Source organism: Miniopterus schreibersii, assembly GCF_964146895.1.
Source record: "Miniopterus schreibersii genome assembly, chromosome: 6".
Lineage (NCBI taxonomy): Eukaryota > Metazoa > Chordata > Mammalia > Chiroptera > Miniopteridae > Miniopterus > Miniopterus schreibersii.
This window is the reverse complement of record NC_138107.1, coordinates 70440073-70460455: the sequence shown is the minus strand read 5'-3', so window position 1 is coordinate 70460455 and position 20383 is coordinate 70440073. Positions and strand designations below refer to the sequence as shown.

The following is a 20383-nucleotide window of genomic DNA, read 5'->3' as shown; positions in this document are numbered from 1 at the left end:
TTCTGTTGGGATACAGACAGTAACAATGTTAAATATATTATGCGGTACTTTTTAAAAGATAGTTACTCTGAAAAAGTAGATGAGGAATTCTAGGGTATGAGCTTACAATTTTAAGTAGGGTGGTCAAGGTAAGCCCTATTGAGAATGTAATATTTGAGTCAAGTTTTAGAATAGGCAAGAAGTGAGCCATACAGATAATGAAGATGAGATTTTTCCAGGCATTGGAAATTGTTTTTGCAAAGAACCTGAGGCAGGAATGTGCCTGGCATGTTCTAAGAAGATCAGGAGGTTATTTGGTACAAAGTTTCTCTGGAGGGGGGGAGGGGGCGGAAGAAGAAGAAGAAATAACTGATTTCAGAGTTAAATCAAAGTTAGCTAAATAGGAAGAGAGGATACAAGTGTTTCCAGTTATATGGCTTTAAAAAATTAAATCTAATTAATTTAGCTAATTAACCAGCTGGATAGGTGGCTAATTTTAAGGAGACAATATATGCATGTGGTAAATGTGCGAATTTTCAATAGTACTAAGGAATGTACATTGAGAAGCAAGCATCTGCCTGCACTCACCCAGAGCTCCCAGCTCCCCACCCCAGAAGATTAAATTTTACCAGGTCTTCTATGTATTTCTCCAGACGCAGTCTAAGACTTTTTCTATTATACTCCCCCAAGGGATGTAATTTGGAAAAGTCAGTGTGTGTGTTTGAGAGAGGTGGACAAAGTTTGCTGTCATAGATGCACCTTCATCTTTGTATTACAATTATAGGCCCCAAAGAGGATGGCAGCCCAGTCATGCTCATCCCAAGATGGGCAGAGTAGGACGTATCTTGTGAAGACACCAAGTCACCTCCCGAAGATGCGACCTGTATGTAGCCACCACAGATTTTCATAGCTATTTCTGCTCTCACATCCAGAGGAAATTCCGTGACTGCCGTTTCTTGTCTGTCATTTCCCCCCCTGGATAAAGAGTGACTTCACTTACCACTTGAATACAGGAAGTAAAAAACACACAAAGCTATAGGCAAAAATAAAATAAAATAATAAAAGAAAATAACAAAATGAAAAATAAATGGGAAATTTCTGTGCTTCACGAATGGGTCTGAGAAGGGCACAAAATGTTCTTTGTTTGATAAAAGTTAGAAGGTTCAGGGAAATCCAAGATTTTTCCCTAAGTGCGGCCAAAGTATGTGTAATCTATACTTCAGGCTTTCAGATATTTTCCCCTGAAGGTAAACAAACAGCAAGCCATAAAAATCTCCTGTATGTCTTTGGTATTATATCCAATCTACTATTTTATCATGGGCCTGACAGTCTGAGTCTGCTCAGAGAGATGCACTGCATAGTTTTCTAATAGTGTCAGAGAAAGTGTCATATCATCATAGTCTCCACTCCTCGATCTTGGATAAAGAAAAGGCTTTATTCTTCAGAAAGATTCTTATGATCCCAGAATTGCCATCACTCAATAATCTAACTCTCTTTACAATTACTAATTTGTATTAGGTTTCTCAGTCTAGGTAATCGAAGGAAGATGCTTCATCATCATCATCATCATCATCATCATCATCAGATGAAAATAAGAATGCTATGAATTGATTGAACTTTGGGTATTTTTTTTTTTTGGAATGTCAGTGGTAACAAACAAGTCTCAAGCTTCTCAATGCCACTAGCATGTAAGTTCTGAGGTAATGGTTCTTTCCATAGTGCTTAGAATTGTGCCTAGTAGTTATGTGGTTAATTTTATGTGTCACCTTGGCTAGGCCATGGTACCCAGATATTCCATCAAACATATTCTAGATGTTTCTGTGAAGGTATTTTAAAACTGAGATTAGCATTTAAATCAGCAGACTTGGAGTAAACCAAATTACCATCCACGATGTGGGTGGGCCTCATGCAACCCATTGAAAGCCTTAGTAGAAAAAGACTGACCTCCCAGAAGAAAGTAATTGTGCCAGCAGACTGCCTTTAAACTCGAACTGTAATTCTTCCGTGGGTCTCTAGCCTGCCACCCTACCCTGTAGATTTTGGACTTTCTTAGAGAACACCGACTACGACAATTTAGTATGTACAGAGTGGTTACAAATACCATTTGTTGAATGAATGAACCACTAACTCATGAGCAATATAAATGTTTCTTCAATGAATGTGTTTTGCATGTGTTCAAATTCTGATGTCCAAATAATCATTAAAGTTCTTATTGTGTGAACGCCATAATTCAGAAGTAAAATTTAACTGTTTAGACTCTTGCTACTATTTTTTTTTTGATGATCTATGTGGGTGGTATCCAGCTTTCTATATTGGGAAAGGAGAGCAATGATAGTTTTATTTAAAATTCCACCAACCCACCACTATGTTTTCGACACCACTCCACAGTGAAATTGCCAGGGTTTAACCACTCTCTAAAATCCAACCTCTAGAAGGATTTTGTCCCCAGAAAGAAGCCATTCCCCAAAAGAACTCCATTTTTTTGGAAAACAGTGGTTGTATATCACTAGAATTTCTTTTATCTGCTTGACATAAACAGTCAATTATAGCTGCCAATGATCACTTTTCATCAAGGGAACATTAGAAATATAGTGTGTAGCTTAGGATTTATCTGTGTCTTCCAAAATCAATTTCAACACACACATGCAAAACAATAAAAGTGCTTATATATTGAAATGCATTTTGTTGCTTTATCTGAAAAGAATGACAATGAAAGCAAGGCCACAATGGCCTTTTAACTGGGATGAATTGAGACTTGTTTTCTAAGAGGCCATCTCTGAAATTAAAATGTATGTTTAGTATGTACTGGTGTTTCCAGTCCTCGTTACCCCAACTTGATTTTTTTTTAACCTAAAAAGTGACCTAAGTTCCCTCTTCTTTTACATTCCACCCCTCACTTGTCTCCTCTGACACATGTAAACCACTGTGAAATTTGACTACTAGCCCTCTTCTTTTGCTCTCTAAAATTTTAATTTACTCTTATGCACATGGATTGTAGAAGAACCTTCTGGATCTAGCAAACCTTAGTTTCATGACATGTAACTTATACTCTGACTCAATCAGAAGAATCAGATGGATTAATGGCAGTGAAGGCCTTGGGAAAAAAGTAAATAAATCTATGAAGGTTGCTTGAGATACAAGTGATATAAACCAAGCCCCCCCCCCAAACAGGTTAAGAGAAACTGTGATTCAGTAATGGTCTCTTTGGCACCCTCTCTTATTCTCATCTTAATCTTCCACAGCTATTGTCCAAACTAGACTTTCTTTCCCAGCAAAATCAATCATGACCATTTATATTTACTATCAAAATGTAATTTTCCTTTGTCCCGTGCTGAGATGCAGGATCTAAAGCTAATGTGCTTGTGGGTGCTGATGAGTTAATACTCTGACACTGCCAGAGGCCAGCTGGCACAGTTTTCTGGAGATGATGTCTTAACCTGAACAATGGAGTCCATTAATTGGAATTTCAGTTGACGACTGATCAGCAGAAGAAATATTTGGGATAAGAATGGCTTTTGGAGCCCCTTGAACTGAACCAACTAAGAAACTGCCTACTCAGACTGCATGAGGAGTCCACTAAAATTATGATTTTGTTAGATGCTCAACAAAAAAAGCTAAAAAAGACTAAAATAGATAAAAGAGATATTGTAATATTAATATCAGCTCCAGGTGAGAATTTTGTTATTTAATACAATTATTTTACTTCCCACATATTAAAAATACCGGCTCATAAACTTATTCATAAGGAAATGAATCTGTGAGGCATGGCTACTACTGATCTACAGTAAGGTTGAGGAAGCCCTTTTAATGCAACTTCCATAAAGAAAACAGTAACAATTGGATTTCTATGTGAAATGGACAGATTACCTTCCAAGACCAAAAAAAAAAGGAAAGAAGTAAGGAAGGGGGTGGGGGGAGGGGGAAGGAAAGAAAGGAAAGAGAAAGAAAAAACAGAATTAATAATTTAGAAATTAAAGTTGTTGAATGTCTTCTAAGATCAGGCAGCATTATCTATTTCAAGGATTATAAACTGAGGAACAGTTTTGCATTTGGAGAGATGAAATAGAACTTTTTCCAAGGGAAGTTAATAAACTTGAGATTAGATATCAAAGAAATTCCTGAGTTTGAGGAGAAGAAATATATGAAACAGATTTGTTTGGGGAGTTTCTGTGTAAGCCTCTGATGTTGGGCTAAGTGAAGGAAAAAGTTGTTGGATCTTGAATTTAATTTTTTAATTTTTTTTAGTAAGTAGAAATGAGCTCATCTAAATAGCATTTCCTCTTTTGTATTTTGCCTAAACTATCCTTCTAAATTGTGCTATTTAGTCACACCAATTCCCAGGGATTCTCATATTTCTGTCTCAGTACTGCTCATGAAATAAACAAAATTCTTATAAAATGGAGCTACATCTTAAATAGATTTTTATGCTTAGTAAAAATATGGTGTAGTAAAGTCCACAGCCCAGGGAGCCCAGGAGGTCTGTGTTCTAGGCCCGACTCTTCTGCTGGCTCTCAGTGACCCTCTCTGGGTCTAGTTTTCTCATCAGTGAAACAAGAGCGATGGAATGAACAACTCCTCTGTTATCTGCCAAGCAGGAGAATCTGACTTTGTTATGTAAAAGTAGCCTGATCATGAATAACAATCTTAATAGCCGTGAGTAATGCAGAGAGTCACTTTTCAACACTTTGAGAATCTTGTGTCTTGAAGAAAACCTTGGAAATCATATAACCTTGCCCCTCCTCTCCAGTCGGAACCACATCTTAATCATTCAAATATGTTCTTCTAGGCTGATCTTCAAGATTCTCCCCCAGGACAACTTCATAACATCTTCTGTATCCTTCATGCCAGAAGTTCTTCCTTATGTCTGGCTTGAGTCTCCCAGCTGGACTGTTAACTTATTTTCATTTACTCTCTCCTTAGCAGAGAGAGACTACAACTGGGGCAGACCGTTCAAGTGCTATCTCTTACGAATCTGAGCCATGGTAAATTTGTTTGTATTAGAGTTACTCTGGTTTTACATTGCATTCCTGTGAAATGATAGAGGCTGACCTCCTGATGAAATGTTCTCTTTCAGGTCTAAAATGACTGGAAGATAAAGGCTAACAGGCTGGCAGGAATACTGAGCAGTTCTTGATAGTGGACACAGGGAAGGGCATTGTTTCCTTCGATGACCAGTCTCCTAGCAGCCTAGTGCACATCAGCTCTTGACATGGTGCTCTCTGAAACTGCAAATTTGGAAATATTAAACAAGTTCCTCTCAAGTGAAATAGGGACTCAGGGACTTGTGCTCAAAAGTACGGTAAAAGGGGAATCTTTCCAGTAGTACCGGTGCTTAATAAAGACATGAAAAATTGATGCAAGGGAGCCTAAAGATATTGTCCAGTCCTACCTTCTGCTTTCTAAAAGGTGAGCTCTTTTTTTTTTTTTTTTTTAAATATATCTTTATTGATTTCAGAGAGAGGAAGAGAGAGAGAGATAGAAACATCAATGATGAGAGACTCATCATTGATCAGCTGCCTCCTGCAGGTCCCCAACTGGGGATCGAGCTCACAACCTGGGCATGTGCCCTGACTGGGGACTGAACCAGGATCTCCTGGATCCTAGGCTGATGCTCAACCACTGAGCCACGAGCAGCCAGGCAAGGTGAGCTCTTTTTGATGCCCCTTTTACAGACAAGGCAGATTAAATGGAACAGTATCCCTATCAACAATGAATATATCGAGAAACAGACAGTGCTAACGATATAGGCTGTTTAAGAAGGAACCATGTAGGATTTTTGAAAAGAACAGGAGAGTTGGCTTACTTTGCTGACACCAAGTAACCAGAAAGAGCTCTCTCCCGTTTCCGTTTCCTCTCAGTTGTGTGGGTGTCCAGTGAGAGGCCTGCAAGAGGAAAAGCGGTATTCCCTCAGGATGGGCTTTCCCAGCCTCCTCCAGCGCAGCGCAGGGTTGTGAATCAGTGCCGGGGAGGGATGGGGTGGGAGTGGGGTAAGGGCAGGCTTCCCCTCTACCCAGGAGGCCATGATTAAGAAGGCAGCCGCCTGTCAACAGAGGCTGTCAGCTGTATTTCCAGCCCAGCTTCCTCCCAACTGACTCATTCAGTGATGCCACAGTCTAATGTTTATGACCTAACAGTTGATCACCATGGAAGCTGCACAAACCTTGGACTGTTGAGGAGTAAAACCAGAGTAGAGATTCTGGACAGTTCAGAAAAAGGAAAGAGAAGACCCTTATTCATCCAGACCACATGTTAGGACTGAACACCCCATTCCTCCTGTGGGCACTTCCACCGGTTGCTAAAACTGAGATTTGGAGGACTTCGTGCCTATTGGAGACCCCAAATAAGGATTTGGGGAGACCAAGTACAAACAAATATCATGGCATTTAGAAGCGAAGAGCAAAACATAGAAGGGAAAATGTGTATGTAGCTGTTTAATGAGGTTTGGATTACAAATTCTGTTTCCTTACCTTTTGCCAGCATGTGGCAATGGTTTTACAAGAGAAAGAAAACGTGCTGAATGCCAGGAAAATACTAAGATCCCCCAAAACTCAGCCTGACAAACAATTCTGGTATATTCACAAGCCGGGAGTATAAGGATAACCTTTCTGGTTATTCCATGCCCCCCATGAAAATCAAAGCTAAAATAAAAAAGAAAGCCAATGGAACAAAATAATCACTCTTCAGCAAAGATCGTTGTGTTAGACACTGCGAGCATCAGGAGGCCTTGGCACAGACGTCCCAGCTAGATGAGGACGGTGGCGTGGTCAAGGTGAAGTGAGTCTGACTTCCTGGCCTGCCCTCCCAGACTGAGAATCAAAAAGAACGGCCCTTCTCCAGCCCCAAACAGCCCTGTCCGAACAGTGTCTCCCAGTAGTGGTTGTGGTTCCAAGTAATGTGAAAGTCTTTTTATAACCGTTGAGGTTTAATTTAAAAGGAAGCTCAGAATCAGCGGTAAAGGGAGGGGAATGTTGTGAACTACAGACCATCTGAAATAGGGAAAATCATAAATACCAGAGTGTCTGATTATTTGAATGTCTCTTGAAGTCGAATAATGAACCTTCTTCATGTTCGGCTTTCCTGGACTTGGCTCCCTCTGACAAATTTGCAGGCATCAGGGTCTGTCTGGAATTTATTCCAAGTTGGAGGGATATTTTTTCCCTTGACATTTTGCAGCTGAGACAGCCCCGAGCAGGAAGCTGAAGAGCGTAACATTACCAAATATGTCCTTTCTCCTGCCCTTCTATTTTATTTCCACAGGAAAAGAAGGCAGACGCTGGCCAATGAGTGCTGGCCCGTGAGATGCGGCAACGGCAGGCGGCCTCCACCAGCAGTGGGGAAGTTGACCCGATGCCATTTTTCACACAAAAAAAGAGACTATTCTAGGTACCACGGGTGAAATTTGTGCTGCCCTGGAGGAAGAAGTCTGACAGTTTCCTACAGGTTGCCCAGCTATTTCGGGGGAACAGGTCTCATTTTCTCAAGGAGGCCTCCGTGCAGGAAGCAGGCAGTGGGGCACCGCGGAAAGAGGGCTGGGATGGCAGGCAGGAGCGAGCTGGCCTCTGTCTCTAACATGCCTGTGCCTTTGACCAGGTCAGTCCACCTCCTGGGGCTTCAGGCTCTTTACTTGTAAAATGAAGGTTTGGAGGCGATAATGCCAGATCTTTTCTGGGTCCCCAAAACTTGATCACTAAAATAAATTGGAATATCAGTCCAGATACGTACGTATGGGTATGTGTGCATGTATACATACAGATACATGTTCTGCTTTATGCTATATTATAAACTTACAAAATACATAAAATACTAGTTAAAAGGATATAATATATGTAAATTCTAATATTTCCTCTCCAAACCTTAATAGTTTATGTTGAAAACTCCCTGGGGCTCGTATCTCTTTGAATCACTGCTCCAAGGTACATTTCAGCTCTGCTTTTCTTTATGGGTGTAACATGTTAGTCTTGAAAGACCATTTCTACAAGGGCTAAAAAACCCCCCATAAGTCAATGAAGTGGCTGCAGATTGCATACTGTCTGCTTGCATATTAAATATGTATGAAAACGCTTTTTAACATATAATCTTCTTGGTAATCTTGTTATGTTACTCTTAAAAGAGAATAGTTAGAGAAATTCCTTTATGGAGGAAAATAGCAGTGTAACCTTGTTGTAAATGGCAACTGGCAATCTCGGGTCAGGGAGCGGAAGATTGGGGTAATCTGGAGCATATATGTCTTGTCCAAAGACAGGAGCTGCTTTTCAGCTCCAGCGGGCTGTCATCAGGTAGGAATGGAGGCCCAGTGCTGCCAGATGTAATATTTTAAGAGAATCAGGAGACTAAGATTTTAATGTGAAATTAAATTAATTTATCAAATTAATGTTGCTCAAAAATGTTGGAGCCAATTATATGATGACGATTGGCTACAAACCAGCTAATAGGCAGGCCCTTGGTGATCTAATATTCAGCTGATTTAGCTCTGTAATTTTTTGTGATAATATTAGTACTTTGCAGTCAGACCTCTAAACTCTGGGCAGGGTGATTATGTATGTGTAAGACAGAAAAACATGATATGCCATTTCATTAAGATCATATTTTTTCTCACCAACTTTTCAAAAGGGGCCACCTCTTGAGTTCTCTTAAGGCTGCCCCATCAGGCCAGTGGTCTAGGTTTTGTTATAAAAATAAGGACAATATTACATTGCTCTTGGTGTATCTGTCCCTTTTGCATATGGAAATCTTGTGGAAAAATGTACTATTTTAAACAAATTGTGATGTTTTACTAAATCAGAGATTGGCAAATTTTTTCATAGATAACTTTCAGTAAATATTTAGCCTTTTTGGGCCATATGGTCTCTGCTGCAACTACTCAATTCTGTGGCTGCACAAAAGCAGCTGTAGACAATACAGATGAATGAACCTGGCTGAGTTCCAATAAAACTTTATTTATCCAAACAGGCCATGGGCCAGATTTGCACTGTGGGCTATAGTTTGTCAACTCCTGTATTAAATCATAAGCTTTTCTAAGGTATAACTTGTGTTAGATTCAACACTTTACCTTCAGTCCACATAATCATGGCACAGAGGAGGAGGCACTCTGTGAATATTTGCTAAAATTTGAAGGTTGCAGAATTTTGCAGTTTCTGTCTATCATAATCAACTTCCCATTTGGGTGACTGAAAACCCATAGTAGGATTTATGGATTGTGTTCTTCCTGAGGCTTACATGAGCATGTGAAGTCCCTCAGGGAGTTTATTGGCTCATCCAAAGATTCTGAATAAAGGAAGGAGGTACTCAGCCAGGCTCATGAGACAACCTCAGGCACTGCTTAAACTGAAGGTCCAAAGAGAAAGAGCCACCATAAGACCCTTATAATTTCATGAAAAAGATTCTCCAAATCTTTCCTCAACTCTTCTTTCAACAACTTAAATGACCAAATACTAAACATCGATTGTGTCCTTACACTGTAGTGCAAGCATTCTCAAAATTTGGTCATGACTCTGTGCACACACTAAAGCATTTCCCCAAATAATTCCTACCTTTACTGTAAGTAATTCACTGGGATATTTTCTTTTTGCTTATATTTTATTTTTAGTGCTGGTCACAACTCTCTAACTTGATTTTATCATTGACTGGGTGTGGTGTTTCATTGAAAATCAAAGAAACAGGCACAGTTCTTGTCCCAAAGGGATTTACAACCTAATTGGAGAGCTAAGACACATGTATATTCCAATATCTACATAACCGTCCTGAGATCTGACAGAAGACAGGTTACAGTATTTGTGGCACTTGAGATTCTTCAATGGTGGTAGTTGAAGTTTTGAGACAGTAGATGAGTGGTGGTATTGGTCTGGGATGAGATCTTGAGACATGGAGAATCTGCCTAAAAGGGGAAAGGAGTGGGGGAATATAAGTGAACTGGGATAAGGTCACACTTTAGGAAAAGAAATAAATTTTCCAAGTAAAAAGGCAGCATAGGACAGTTTCTTCCTCCTAATTTCATTCCCAATGTGAATGAGTGAACCTGAATTAAAATTTAGCATGGGTTTGTTGGCTGGAACAATGTAAGAGCCAATTAAAGAGGAATGAGAGGTCCACATGATTCATTTCCAAAAGCCAAAAACAGTTACTGGTGGGAATGATCTGGAGAGTACACTTTTTCCTAAGTGAAGGTAACTATTTGGCTGAAAGAGAAGACAAAATTTGAAGGCTGGTGAGGTCAATCTAGACATGTAGTTATTAAAAAAAAATATTCTTTTTAAAGATTTTTAGAGAAATGTAGAAGTACAGTTTCCTTTGTTTGGGAACCCCTAGTTGTCAAATTCTGGTATGGTTTGGGGTATATAATAGAGAAAAAAACAAGCTAGGGACTTTGGATAATCAAATGGTCCACCAGATTAAGCTTTGATAGCCACATTCAAGTCGTAAGTAAAAACATATTGACTGCAGGAGTGAAGAGGCAATGAATGGATGGTATAGAATTGGCAGAAGGGCCCAATAATCAAATACATAAAAGTCACATAGATTTCCTTTAACAAATAGACACCAGAAAGCAGAAAATTCTAGAAAAGCACTAAAAGTGAAATCGAAGCCAAGTTGGATAAAAATAAAATAAATGTAAACGCCTATGAAATAGCTTGGAACAGATAAATTAGTGCTCAAGAAGGACATATATACTTGAGAATCAGAAAACTAAGGAATGTATAAAATGGTTTAAGAGAAAGGGAGACAATACATGGAGAAAATAGGAGGCTTAGTATAAAAAACTGGGAGAGGGGAAGATAATGTGAATAGATACTGATTTTCATTATTATGTATGATTCCAATTTTATGCAGCAAAAATAAGCACAAATCTTATTTTAAGATCATTTTCACTTTGAAAATTCTACAATGGGGTTTTTATCCAAAAGGATTTATAAAAAAGACAAATAAAAGAAATAAAGAAAACAACAACAAAGCAGAGCTGATGACCATATTCTCTATTACACAGACGATAGCATCATGGAAATTAGTAGCCTGGTTGGTTTACAGACACTTAAGGGAGGTGTTGTTTATAATTACCTACCAATGATGTAAACTTCTGCAATTTTTTTCTCAAATTCAATTAATTTTAAACCACATTTAGGAAATCTTGGGTGTTATAAGTCAAAATAAAGCTACTAAGGCCATCAGAAACCAGGCTTCATTATTTTATAGACATACTGTGCTTCACACAACACTTTTAGGAGAAACCAGACATATTTTTAAAGCCAAATGTTTTCTTTTCTCTTAAAGTTCAGATATCTGAGTGGTTTATCCTAAGTTTCCAAAACATGTTGGGAATAAACACAGGATCTTTAGCAGTGATGATCTCAGCGTTATAGTTTTAAGGACAAGAGTTACTGAGCTTGGTTTCAAAGCACTATTCAAGATCCCTTAACTTTTCTTATGGAGCTGCCTTATGACCCAGCAATTCCACTTTTGAAAATATATCTGAAGAAACCTGAAACATTAATTCAAAATAATATATGCACCTCTATGTTCAATGCAGTGTTATTTACAATAGCCAAGATTTGGAAGCAGCCCAAGTGCCCATCAGTAGATGAGCGGATAAAAAAGCTGTGGGACATTTACACAGTAGAACACTTACCTTCTGTGACAGCATGAGTGAACTTGGAGAGTGTTATGCTAAGTGAAATAAGCCAGTCAGAGGAAAACATATAACTTCACTTATACATGGAATCTAATGAACAAAATAAACTAGCAAACAAAACAGAAACAGACTCATAGATACAGAGAACAGACTGACAGCTGTCAGAGGGGAAGGGGGTTGAGGGCTGGGTGAAAAAGGTGAGGGGATTAAGCAAAGGGAAAAAAAAACCATAGACGCAGACAACAGTGTGGTGATGACCAGAGGGAAGGGGTGAGGGGAGGTAGAGGAGGGTATAGGGAGATAGTGATGGAAGGAGACGACTTGGGGTGGTGAACACACAGTGCAATATACAGGTGATGTGTTACAGAATTGTACACCTGAAACCTGTATGGTTTTATTAACCAATGTCACCCCAGTAAAGTCCATTTAAAAAAAGAAATTTAATAAAAGGATTCCTTAATTTTTCTTCAGAAGAAGAGTCATTAAGTCTCTATCCAAAGACTAGTTAAGAAATAACTGAGAACAAAATCAAGCATCAGGAGAGGTCCAAGTAGTTCTGGACTTGTAGGATGGGAAAGGAGAGGAGAGGCACTCATTCTGGAACCTGGAATCTCAGGTAAGTCTCTTGCTAGCGGAGACACATCTTGTTGGATGGCTTATTCAAAGATTTGAGCCTCTCCTGAGTAAAATGAAAAAGAGGAGCAGGAGGCATGGACTATCCATCTTAGCTGTTGAACTGTCCCTTATGGTGGGGTCCCATCTTTGTCATTTGTCCTTGAGGTCAAACCACTATATTCTCTCTATTCTGGGCAATTTGCCCTAATAGATGGCTTTTACTTACAATTAGAGAAAAAAAATTCCTGGATAGTACATCTAGATTTAACATTTTTTTGTTACTTAGCTCCTCTCTCATTACTTTAGTTTATATATTATACAATATATATTACAGATATATTTGTGTGAGGGGTATGTAGACACACACTAATTTGACATCCTATTTTATTATCACCACATGCAATCCATAAAACAATTATTTCTAGAGTCCTGTTAAATGACGGGTGGAGTTATCACAATGTGGTGTGGACAATAACAAATGACTTTTGAAAAGTGAAGATTTCCCTAGATCTTTCTCAACACAGGACCAGAATTTGTTCTGCACATGGTTTGTATTGCAACTCATGGCATGGGAATTTCAGTGACAAAACTTTTAAGAGGCAGAAAATTAAAATGACTGATTTTTCCAGGAAAAGAAAATCTTCTTTAGAAAGGAAACTACATCACCATAGCCCAAGGCATATAACAATATTTTCTGGATGAACAGTAAGATATTTCAAGTTAAGAGGACACCATTTCTTTTCCTTGTTGAAATGTCAGTGCTAGTAAGCCAGGTCATCTAACTCTAGTCACTTGATAGTTCTGAGTCAAGCATGATCAGATAGGCCTGGGAGTAAGAATTGCAGGGCTCCAGTTAAGAGGCCAACATACCATATGTCTTAATATTTAAGTTATAAATTCAAGCTAACACATTGTAAAAATATATTTTATTCTCTTAGCTTGATATATATAATTATCATAGTGACAAAATTGGAAATACATATAAATCTATCATTTTTATACTGCTGAAAGTCGGCAGATTATCAACAAGTGATTAATTTTTATTGAGCATGCCTGAGTGTTCTGTTGATGGTCCAATGATATTTGGATGACTAATAAAATAGGTATAGAAATTTAAGCGTAATATGAATTTTTTAATATTGTAAAATGTTCCAGTTACTATATGCAAGTTTTATGAATACACTAATTTGTATCTCTGAAACCACAAATTAGAACATGAAGGATAGCAGGAAAAATGGTTGCTTGGCACTACTGGGAAACAATACCTTGATATAAAAGAATGAATATGCATTCATGTTATTAGAGGGGAGGGACTTGATAAATTACTTAATATATTTTCTCTTTTTTGAGGACTTCTGCTATTCCAATCCTGCCTCCACTCCAAAGCAGTTTCTCTCTTCCACAGCAAAAGCCACCCAGGTACAATCACTTTTGCTAGGTCACAAAACACAAGATAAGTACAAGCATTTCCCTGGAGCCTGAACAATGTTAATCACAACATGGGTGTTTAGGGTTATAGGTTGTCCTGTGTCAGTGCTGAGTACTGGGTCCACATTAAGGGTACCAATGTTTCTTTACTAAGTTTAATTATCATGTGTTTGTGACATGCAGGGCTTGAAGTGCAAGGCCAAGGGCAGGGGCTCTCTTACTTTCATGTAAGGGCAATACTAGATTTAGGTTATTTCTCAAGTGTTTTCACAGATGTGCAGAATCCAAAAAAAGCTTAAGGCATGAACAAGCTTCCACAGAAAGATGTTATTTTGAGGTTGTTTGGCAGACTAGGATTTGGTAATTCTATGTAGTACACTGTACGTATTATCAAGGTGGCCACTGCCATGTAGTAACAGAGCTGTAGATTTGCTTCTAGCTAAAGGGCTGCAGCAATTTTTTTTTAACCTCATGGACATGGCCAGGTCTATTCTAAGAGAAATCCTGTTTTCTCCAGTGTTTTGTTTTTTTATGGGCGTGCCTGATCCAACTGAACTTGGCAACACCTTGATCTTGACCCGTTCTCTTGCTCTCATGACACAATATCTTTTCACCCCCAAATCCCTCCCCACTGATTTAATTTCAGTTTACTATAAGCATTTCCAATTTCTGATGCATCATAAGTTTTGTCTTCCCTAAGCATGCATTTCCTACTCCAGTCTCATAACACTTCAAACTCTAAACAATGGCTATCTGTTCCCTCCTATTAGGTCTCCTTAAACAGGCTTTAGAGAGCAGCCATGTGTTTATCTTTCATAACACTCTCACAAGCACCCCTCCGTGACTCACACACACAGAAAGCCAAAAACCCTGAATGGTTGTTTATTCTCACCAGCTGGGTGACCTTGCACGTGGCTCTCAGCATGGGCGAGAAAGAGGGAACCTTGAAAAGGTGGTCATGTAGATGTAAGCACAAACAAGGCTGAGTCAACTTGCACTTTGCTTAGATCCTTTAAGGAAGTTCAGAGTTAACCAAGAAACTCAACTCAGCTTGCCATCTTTGCTTTTCCCCACTTATGCTCAAATGGGAGAGGAAGGATCAGATCTAGTGGTCAAAGAAAGACAAATACAGTGAAGGTTTGTCATTTTCAAAAGCTTAAAAACACAATATTCAGTCCTTAGATCAGATGCTCTGTGGCTATACAGCACATGACTAATGGCCTCATTAGATCGACTTGCTAAGCCTGCTTCAGAGAAGTAAAGACAGGACAATCTTCTACCCCATTCCTGGATTATATGAGACATCTAGGAATTGTTCAGCTTACAGATCCCCCTTCATCTGGTTATTTTCTGTCCAGTTTTGTGGAGTTTTATCTTATGCGTTCACAGTTTAGTATTTAGCAACAGACTCAAAGAACCCCAATTAGAAATGTGGAGGTCTTTCTCTGCATTGCATTCTTCTCACTGGTAGTCTGGCCCTGAAAACTAACTGTCTCTACCTCCCTGAACTTCACAGTCTCTACCTCCTCAACTCAGTAAAACTGAAGTGCTCTGCTTGGGTACCTGTTCCATGGATCATGGTCAGGTAAGTGCCTTCAGGCATAAAATAAGGACATTTACTGGGTTCACCTCATTTGTTTCCTTTTTCTCAGACATTACCATTCTGGCTGCCTATTGTTCAATTCCTGTTGCCAATGTTACCTGTTTTATTCAGTTTTCTAGTTGTTTAGGGCAGGAAGTTAAGTCTGCTACCGGGTATTCCAATCATAAGTTATGGCTTAATAAGCTTAAAACGAAGGTAAAGACAACAAATCCATTTTCTCTTACTAGACTTTACTTTCCATGCTGGAAGCAGAAACTGGGTGCTCAGCTCTGGGGGGGGGGGGAAGGGGGGGAGAAGGAAAACAAAAACAAAAATGTGTCTTATTCTTAAGAAGAGAGGAATACTCTTTTTCTGTCCCTGAATATTGTCTTGAGGAGGTGAGATCTGGAACTGCTAAACTCAACTCACAACCAGTTTACAGAAGAGGTATATGAGGCAAGAACAACTACATGGAAAGATGAAAGTGCCTAGATTCTTCACAAAGATATTGAGTCAGTGAATTGACCAGCCATGAAGTTCCATAACTTTAGATTTCTTAAATTCTAAAGAAGATGATAAATTCTTTACAGTCAGAACCACTTGAGTTAGGGTTTCCCATTACTTGCAACCCAAAGTATTGTAACAGGTACAATCCTTCTTAAGAGTAGATTACTTTCAGAGTCCTTGACTGAAACGAGAGAGGAAAGGACAATTATGAAGACATGAAGAGATGGTGAAGAGTTCACTCTGGCACGTACTGAGTTTGAGTTATTTAAAAATCAACCAGGGGAATGTTCAACAGGCAACCTGGCCATGTGACCTGAAGATGAGAAATGCCATAGTGATTTAAAGGTCATCAGTGTATGGTCCTTGAAGCTATGGCCATGCAGAATATTGCTCAGGAGAACTAGCAAGAATTGAGAGCACCTATATTATTCAGGTGACTAATAAAAAAGAGCTAGCAAAAGAGCCTAAGATGCCATGGTTAGAGAAGAGGAGGAAACTGGTCTCACAGATGTCACTTGGTTTATCGGGGATACCCATCAACTCTAGTCTTAAGGAGAGTATACTGCCCTCACTCTAGAGGGTAACCTAATTTCATCCTGTCCTTTTCTCTCAGACATGAGAAGAAGGCTGGATTCGGATCTGAGATGAATCATGAGGCCCAGCCTAGCAAAAACATCAGGAGAACGCTCTGGATGAAAATGAAGAAACTCACGGAAATAGAGACAGATCTCATAGATTTAATGCAGCCATGGCATGTTTGCTCTTGTTAACTTAGGCTACGCAACACTCTTTTGTTTTGTTTTTAAATTTACTAAGCAGTATAAAAAGGAATCTAAAACAGCCATAAAGACTATAGCTCTTTATAATTTCTTTTTTTTTGGTAAATAGAAACTTATGTAGTTTACCAATAGTACAAATAATTCTTAAGGGTAGGCTTCTGAGTTTGACAAATTTATGCAAAAATAAATCAAAAGAACAATAGTTTTTCTCTCCTAGGCACTAATCCCCTAGTTAATAGCCTCTAAAACCTTCTAATACTAAAAAAATGTAATCTGAAATTGCCATTATAAGAATATTTATTTGGTGATACCGTAATGATTTTTCTTTATAGAATCAGGTGTGTCTTCACAATATGCATCCTCAACACATATTAATGCCATAGCACAAGCCTTTAAAATAAATGAAGTTTAGGGTTGGGTTCAAATAGGATTAGAAGGCTAGAATTTTCCTAAACTAAAGGGAAAGTGCTCTCCTATGACTGTCAGTCACAAATTAAAGTCTTAAGCTTTGACATATGTTAGTAATTGTAGATAGATGCAACCAATCAAATTAAAGCCCAGATAATTCAGCCTTTATTAATTAGGGTAAAACACACATGGAAAGATAAGTAACATTAGAAATAAACATATCTGAACATGTACATTTAGGACTATTTTTCTTTGGAAGCAAAGATTATGTATAAGGTTGCAAGGATTTAACGAGAGAATGCGCATAATGTACTTGCCCCAGGGCTTGGCACCTAGAAACACTCAAATGAGAACCATCGCTATTATGGCATCATCATCCTGACTAAGGGCAATCCCATTATTATAAACACTGAGATTTTTTTGTTTTCACTTAAGATTGGCATAGCCTAACTGTCTATAAAAAACAAGTCGTTTCAGTAGTCTATTGAAGTTTAGGAAGGGGTGGATAAAAGCTTATCATACAAAAAGTCTCTTCTTCAGTAGTCCCAGTATCAAGACTGAGTCAAGAAATGTTGAGGAACACTCTTTTAAGATGTTATGATTACTGTTGCTAAGGACTCCCAGTCAGTTCAGTTCACCTCTGCCAAACTATTGTGCCCATCCCATTGTCTCTGGAGGTAACAGGGAGCCCAGAGAGTGCTAGAGGAAGCCGGCTCTACATGGCAGCTCATCAACCAGTCTCAGCCAGCTGTCTCTTTCCAAAGAATGTGAAATAACTTGCTTTCTCTCCAGATTAATTATTATTCCCTCTCTTGGCCCCTTTGTGCTATTAATTCTATAGCTCTCTTTTTAAATTTTTAAAATCTTTTCAATTACAGTTTACATTCAATATTATTTTGTATTAGTTTCAGATGTACAGCAAGCTGGTTAGACAATCATATACTTTGCAAAGTGTTCCCCTAATATTTCCAGTACCCAACCGGCACCACATAATTACAATATTATTGTTTTTTAAAATGTATTTTTATTGATTTCAGAGAGAGGAAGGGAGAGGGAGAGGGAGAGAACATCAGTGACGAGAGAGTCATTGATCGGGTGCCTCCTGCACACCCCCTGCTGGGGGTTGAACCCACAACCCGGGCATGTGCCCTGACCGGGAATCAAACCACGATCTCCTGGATCCTAGGTCGACGCTCAACCGCTGAGCCACGGCAGCTGGGCCAATATTATTGACTATATTTCCTATGCTGTACTTTACATCTTCGTGACTATTTTGTATTTACCAATCTATCCTTTCCATATCTAATCCCAATTCTAAATGAGATGTTCTTTTTCTGATAAAAGCCTGGAAATACTGAAATGGCTTCAGAATATGTCAGTTTGAATCACAAAGATCTTGTAATACTGCTCTACCTCATTATAATTTTCAGTTTTCTTTTTTCCTTGAAGAGCTTCCACAAGGTTTGATAAAGTTTGAGTATGTGACTTACCACATTGGTTTAAAGGCACTGTCCTGATTCAGAATAGAGCTGCTCTGATTAGTCAGAGCTGTGCAGCTCCAATTGGGTAGGGAAAGCCTCAGTCCTATTGGTTTAAATAGGATTCCAGGAAACCTTTCTAAGGGCTGACTCAGATGGCAGAAACACAGTACAGGAAGGCTGTTCAATGCAAATGCAAGCAGTTTAGTGCAGAGGCTTCTCAGCCAAGTGCAGTTTGCCTGGGAGGCCCCTGTGCAGAAATGGCTGCTAGGCTCTGCCTTTTTTCATTTGAGCCCAGTCAGCCACCAGGAGCCCTTCTTAGTAGGTGTCTTTTTTTTTCCCCTCAGGGTTTGCATACCAGTGTTTCTGAATGTCCATTAAAACTAGTGTTTTTCCATACTCAATCCTAGGCTCCCTTATCTTTTCCATCTACAGTAGTCCCCCCTTATCTGCGGTTTCATTTTCCACAGTTTCAGTTACTCATGCTCAACTGCAGTCTGAAAATATTAAATGGGAAATTCTAGAAATAAATCATTCATCAGTTTTAAATTGTGCACTGTTCTGTGATGAAATCTCAATCCCACCCGGGATGTGAATCATCCCTTTGTCCAGTGTATCCTTGCTGTAGACACACCCCACCCATTAGTTGCTTAGTTGTCCTCTCAGTTATCAGATTGACAGTCGTGGTATTGCAGTGCTTGTGTTCAAGTAACCCTTATTTTACTCAGTAATGGCCCCCAAGTGCAAGAGTAGTGATGCTAGCAATTCAAGCCAAAGACAAGCTGTAAACTGCTCCTTTAAGTGAAAAGGTGAAAGTTCTCGACCTAACAAGGAAAAATAAAATTATACGCTGAGGTTGCCAACAGCTATCATAATAATGAATCTTCTTTCCATGAAACTATGAAGAAGGAAAAAAATGTTTGTGCTAGTTTTGCTGTTGCACCTCAAACTGCAAAAGTTATGGCTACAGTGCATGGTTAAGTGCTTAGTTACGAAGGAAAAGGCATTAAATTTGTGGGTGGATGACATGACATCACAATGGCACAGTGAACCTCCTTCCTCTCACCACACAGGCATTGTACCTCATATCATCATCATAAACAGAAGGGTGAGTAAACTACAATAAGGTATTTTGAGAGTCCACATTCACATAACTGTTATTATAGTATATTGTTATAATTATTCTATTTTATTATTAGTTATTTTTATTACTCTCTTATTGTGTCTATTTATAAATTAAACTTTATCATAGGTATTTATGCATAGGAAAAAACATGGTACATAGAGTTTGGTTCTATCTGCAGTTTCAGGGCATCCACTGGGGCTCTTCAAATGTATCCCCCATGAATGAGGAAGGACTGCTGTATACTATCTCTCTGAACAATCTTATACGTCCGCATGTTTCAGTTACAACCTGTATGCTGATGACTTCAACTACCTATTTTCAGTCCAGTTTTTTTATCTAGAGCACCAAGTACATATCTCCAGATATCCAACTGCTCTTGTATATCCCCCAGACACCTTGACTCTGAACTCCTCATTTACCCCTCAAAACCTGATTGTCTCCATTTCTTATATCTTCCAATGAAACCACAGAATTAGTCCATCAATAGTCTAACCCAGAGAGAGAAATGTTGCCTCTGCTATAATCCACACATCCAGTCAGTCAAGTCCTACTGATTTTACCTCAAGTATTTTCTTAGTCTTTTCACCTGTGCACCACTGCCTTCCCTAGTCTTGGCCACTATAATCTCTACCCCAGACTCCTTGAAGATCCTCATAACTACTCTCACTGACTCTAGTCTTCCTCTTCTACTACACTCAAGTCAGGATGATCCCTTCTAAACATCTGTGATATAACAGAAAAGGGAGTGTAAAATGCGGTTACTGAGAAGCTTATTGAGAAGCAATACTGAGAGGTTATTCGATTTTTAAAGATTTATCAGGCCATTTTGGGTCTGGGAGAAAAATGAACTCAGACACA

General features: G+C 38.9%; 1 long non-coding RNA gene across 2 annotated transcripts in view; it reads right to left on the bottom strand.

Moving 5' to 3' along the window:
• Window positions 1–6414: 6414 nt before the first annotated feature.
• The window catches only part of LOC308558449, a 137016-nt gene continuing 123047 nt past the window's right edge, over window positions 6415–20383 (bottom strand). The window contains exon 5 of one of the 2 annotated variants that reach the window (XR_013999000.1): window positions 6415–9849. This is a non-coding gene — a long non-coding RNA (uncharacterized lncRNA). Of the gene's footprint in view, window positions 9854–20383 lie in introns of both variants that reach the window. The other variant, XR_013999001.1, reaches the window with a different exon arrangement.